The following is a 6,000-nucleotide window of genomic DNA, read 5'->3' on the forward strand; positions in this document are numbered from 1 at the left end:
TCTTGGTTGATTCTTTCTCAAGGAGAGAAACTTCCTACCCATGTTCTGATCTGGGGTGTGGTAGACACCTTTTTCTACAGGCATAAAGGACAGAAATGTCAGATGCTTGATGAGTGGTAGGTAGGCATCCCTTGATAAAAGGTAGAGGCTGTGGGCGGGATCTTCTTTGAATGAATGTTTTCTGTTGATTCAGAAGAGTCATGGGGGCTGAAAATACAAACATCTAGGTGTTAGCCATACGCCATCAAAAAAAAAAAAAAAGGCAGAGTCTTATGTTTAGGCATTTATCATAAATCTGAAATGTTGTTAGCTGCTGGGGGCGGAGGCAGGGAAAGAGAAATGAAACAGAAGACAGTGAGTGTGGAAAAGCACCAAGTTTAGAGTAGCGAAGATTCAGGCTTGAATGGAGCCAAGCTCTGTGGCATACTGGCTGTGTCACACCAATTACTTGACCTCTCTCAGGTGGATTTATCCTCATTTTATAGATAACTGAGAGGAATATTCATTCACTCAGCAAATATATTGAGTATCTACTATGTGCCATGGATCCCATGAGATGGGATACAAAAAGAAATAACCTTCTATAGGGAGCTTACATTCTAGGGAGGAGAGAGACAGTCTAAAGAAATACACAGATTATCAGACATTGACGGGATACAAAATTTAAAAGGCTGGTGTGGTAGAGAATGGCTGGGAAGGCTTCTCTGAGGAGTCAACACTCAGGGTGCTTCCATCCATGTGGAGAACTGCACAGGAGTTCTTAAGCAAGTCAGCAGCGAAGACAAACATCCTGAGGCTGCAGAAGTCCTGAGGGGTGGCCGTGGAAGAGCAGAGTGCTGGGGCACGAGGTTAGAGCAAGGGGTTTGGACTTGGTTCTACGTGAGATGGGAGCCATTGGAGGGTCTTGACCGGGGCTGTAACCTGATTTGAACTGTGTTTCTAAAAAAAATCTCCCTGGCCACTCTACAGAGACAGATCATAAGGAACAGAAACAGGGCACCTGAGTTAGAGGTGACTTGGACAGATACGGTTGTGAAGGAGAAAAGAAGTGGATGGATCGGGCATCCCATTTTGGAGGTCATGCTGGTGGATTAGACGTGATGGCTGTGGGCAGAGAAACCAAGGCTGGGATCTGAGTTGGGAATTGCTGGTGCCATGTATTGAGGAGGACAGAAAATGCAGTGGGTGAAGCAGTCCAGAGAGTGTCTCAGGTAATAGGTGCCTCAGTAAATATTCAGGGGAACGCACTGGCTAAGCAGATAAGTACTGGGCCCAGGGAAAGACCCCACACACTCGAGGAAAGTCTGCCCAGGGGTCACAAGAACAAATGCTGAAGTGCCTCCTTGGGCTGACTGAATGAATTACTGTAGCCAGACTTGATTCCCTTATGTACTGGATGTTGGGCGAAATTCTTTCTTTCAATCAATTAATTAGCCAATTAATTAATTAAGATAATTTCAATGCCCAACGTGGGGCTCGAATTCACGACCCAGAGATCAAGAGTCACCCGCTCTTCTGACCGAGTCAGCCAGGCATCCTGACTGGGAGAAATTCTGTGGAGAATTAGGAAATGCCCTGATCAGTGAGAAGCAGAGGAGGCGAGGAGGCTTCTGGAGCTAAGGGTCGAGCAGGAAATCGCCATGCACATGAATAATGTCGGGGGGAGGTATTCCCTCTACAAAGCAGACAGTCCCTGCACAATCATGGCCAACTCTAGTCCAGTGGCTCTAGGAAAACTCATGAGTTTTAAATGGGAAGGGGGTAGTCATATGACCCTGTCCCACAGTTCCAGGTCCTCCTCTAATCCAAGCCTGCTTTGAAGTGCAGCAGAATTGCCAGTGGAAACAGATTGGAAACTAGAGGCTAGACTCATCTGGAGAGAATGACTCTCCAGTCCCAGCTCTGCTTTGTGTTGCGCAAACTACTAGATGTTGACATCTTCACCACAGCACTGTGAGATGAACATGATTACCCCCATTTTATGGATAAACAAACAGCTTCAGAGAGGTCACCTCATTTACCCAAGGTCACACAGCTTGAGTGCCCAGTTTCTCCGCTCCTGGAGCTTCTAGCAGATTATCCTGTCTTATTCTTCACTGAATCCCCACTGTCCTGCACACAGCAGGAGCTTCGTAAACATTTGTCGAATGGATTAAAAGTGGCTCCAAAGCTTGTGTTTAATCACGAAGCCACACTATTCTCCTTCAAGTGTTGACTAAGAAGCTGCTTTCACCTTAAGTTTCTTTATGCGGTGAGGGGACAAAATCTGCTCCCTGGAAGACCACCTCCCAGGGCTTGGAAATGTCTGGGAAGACAAATTGCCCTGGGGGGTCACTCTCAGTGGCCAGGGGGTCTCATCAGTGAGTGACCAGGGTGGTGGGTGGGTGGGGGTAGGGGGGCGTCAGTGACGAGGTCTTATGAGAAAGTTAGGTAGGGCTCACTAGCTCCCAGAGCTCACCAGGGGATTGGCACCTGCAGCCTTGGTGTTTATATTTGGATTACATTTGATGGCACGCTGAATTGGTGACTAATTACGGCATGCCCAAATAAGGTACTTTAATTATAGCTTTTTTAATTCCAAGGAGAGCTCTGCTTGCAAGACAGAGGGATGAGTGGGATACAGATCTGCTTGCTCTGATCCTTCAGCATGGCTTGGAAAACGGATTACCAGGAAAGCCAGTGGCTTATTCCATGAGCTCCAGACCAGGCACCGCTCTGTGAGTGCTGGCGGAGCTTCCCAAGGAAAGGGCCACTTGCAATCTTTGCAGCCTGGTGACTATAGCTGGTGGCCTGGCCAGCTTTGGGGATGCCAGTTGATGTCCCGAGAGGCTGTCCCTAGCTTGAGTTCACCTCCCTACTCCTTTTTGGAAGCAGCTCTCCAGCTGCGGTGAGCATTGCTGGCGGATTGGCTCAGGCAGCTTGAAAAGGCAGACTCGCCGATTTTGCTGTTTTCTGTCGGAAATCATTTACTGATCTCTGCCACCTCTTGAGCTGCACAAATCCAATTCAGAGCTTTTTGAATGGGTTTCTGATGGGGCCTTCTGAGTTTTACAGATCCTTTTAGACAGGTTGTCTATGTAATGGGACTCCTGTCCCCTGCTGCTAGGCCACAGATGTTCTCAGGAAAACTGGGTCAGTTTGAGGAGTAAAGTTTAAATGTTGGTAAATATCTTATTTAAATCACTTTTAACTCTTTCTACAAGATAGATTTGGGAAGGCCATGAATTTTAGCCACCTTCTTTCCCATCACCTCCCCCCCCCCCCCCCCCCCCCCCCCCCCCCCCCCCAATCCTGCAATCATGGCCTTAAGACCAGCAATGTTACTTTTAGATTTCCATTGAGGACAATGGCTCTTTCCATAGTCCTGGTTCCTTCTTGTCCTCTGTCTCCTTAAATGCAACTTTCCTCCAAAGCAGAATTGTTTTGGAGTTTCCTTGGGACTTTTCTACCTGTCACTATAACTGTAATACGATGATGAGAAAACCGTACTGACAATGTCTGTCCGACAGTTTCATTGAGGTGATCTCACTCACTCCTTACAGCCAACTCTGAAAGGTAGACAAGGCAGCTATTGACGCTTTTACAGTCTAGCTGAGCTCAGAGAGGTGAACTCATGGCCAAGTTATCCAGTCCAAACAAGGGTCTGCATTATCTGATGCCATCCTCAGATTCTTTCCTCTGATGCTTATCAACAGGTCTTGTTTCAACAATAGCACATTGGTTCTTATTGGCGCTGGTGTACACCTCAAGCCAGTGTGCTCCTCCAGCTGATGCGTGCTCCTTCGTTTCCGAGTGTGCATACTGGGTTAGAACTTAGAATGATTTAAGTGAACACGTATCTATCCAACACCTGTGTGTGCTTGGCTCTATGGTGGGATTGAGCACATAAGAGATCATTGAGAGAGCTCCCCCCCAACCCCCCCCCCCCCCCAGGGATTTGGACTCTAGACAGACCCAATTCAGACCATAAGGGATGTTGAGCACGGTATATAAACACTCAAAATCTCGAGCTGAAAGGAGATAATAGAACCAGGCCAGCCCCCTGGAGAGTGCTGAATGAATGGGAGCCATGCTCCTTTGTACATCATCATCTCTTTAAGCCTTACAAGAACCTTTAGGAGGTGGGTCCTATTCTTATCCCCATTCTATAGATTGGTCAGCTGAGGTGATTGGCCAATGGTTACACACCTGTATTTTGCTTGTTGGTCTGTCCGGCTCCCAACATAGCCGGTGCCCTTCACCACCGTCATGAGCTCCCTTCCCAGATTAAGACACAGAACTCCGGCAGCTGCTTGTGGTCAGCCTATGGTAACAGGGCATGAGCTTTGATTAGGGACAGGGATCTCTGTGAATTAGACTCAGCCCAGCCACACACCAGTTGAGAATAAAGAGAGAAGAAAGGCAACCATATCTGCTGTAGCCCCGTACTCCTATTTACCAAGTGCCTGCAGAAGCTTGGTCATCATTAAAGCCCAGATTCACTGGAGAGAAGGCCTGAACTGAGTTCCTTTTGTCCGTATGTGCTCTTCTCCACAGAGAGACTCCAAAATCCCAACTATCTTTTGAGGGAATGGTTAGAAAATTTAACATTAAACGGCCAGATCTCTCATGAAGAAAGACTGAGAGCCACTGCTCAGGATGACATTTGTTTTAGTTGTTTTTTTTTCAGTCGTACCATCTAACCAGAGAGCATGGACCTTTTGAGGGGATCACAGGTGCCTTTGAGAACCTGATGAACTCCTTGGTGGTTCTCTTCACACACAAAGCCTATTCGCACGCGTGCGCACATCTACAACTTGGCATACAATTGCAGTCCAGAAATCTGGGGTTGAATTTGACTCATTAGCTCCTTGTCTGGGTTTCAGCATCCTTCTCTGACAGTCAGGGAAGGAGTGAGGATAAAATGAGATGATCCCACAGAGAGCTTGACGCCCTGACCTGCTCAATGTGTACTAGCCCAGCACAGCACAAAGGCCACCACCATGAAGAAGGAGACTCCCATCCCCAAAGAAGCTACCACTCCCCAAGGAAGTGCAATTTAACTGCACATTTTATAGGCTTTTTCATTAGGCTCAATAACATGTATTTTGTGGTGCCTCGAGTGAGTGTGGGGAGGACTGTTGGGGCGACATGTAAATGTTAATGGCCCCTGAGACCAGCTTCCTTCTGGCTCTTTACTGGTGGGAAGTTATGAGCCACCAGGCTCCCCACCTACCCCTCCCCCTCAGACCTGAAGCTGTTGCTCGAAGATACCAGTCCTTCTGGGTTCTGCTCCTTTTCCACTGAGGCAGGGAGATCACCTATCCGCCTTACACGCTACACCTTGATTTAGAGCTGAGTAGGGCTCTCTGCATGGGAAAGGTTGGGAAAAAACCTCTACTCCATGGACAGAGGGCTTTAATGCCTTGCTATTCAAACTGTGGCCTTTAGCCGGTAGAATTGACCATGGGGCTTATGAGAAATGCAGACTCTCAGGTCTCACTCCAGACTTAGAATCTGTGCTCTAACGGGCTCTCCGGGGGGTGATTCCTGCGTGCATGAGAACTTGGGAAGCAGCAAGGAGCATTGCTCTTATAGTGGAACTGCTCCCTCCCCCCCCCACCATGCTCACATGGGTGCTTGGAGAACTTCACATGCCTCATGGAGAAGATGTGACTCTAAGAATAATGCAATAGGAATACTGAGGACCAACAGGTTTTCCCCATTAATGTGTCAAAATCTACCAAGCGCTAGGGTAGAGGCAGGGCTGACTCTCTAAGTGCTTTCAATGCACTCCATACTCTTTCTAAAATCCATCCAGCCTCTGCTTTCCTGGATAACATCTGTTTTAGGAAGAAACCTGTTGTGAGGGTGAGTCCTGGCTCTGCTCCACCCCCATTCCATAACCTTATGGAAGCTTCTTATCCCTCAAGCCTGCGATTCTCATCTATAAAATGGGAATGATAATTATGTCCTAGGAGCTCTAGCTACGGTGAAATGAGATCATGCTTGTATGACCCT

This window comes from Mustela nigripes, chromosome 4, assembly GCF_022355385.1.
Source record: "Mustela nigripes isolate SB6536 chromosome 4, MUSNIG.SB6536, whole genome shotgun sequence".
NCBI lineage: Eukaryota > Metazoa > Chordata > Mammalia > Carnivora > Mustelidae > Mustela > Mustela nigripes.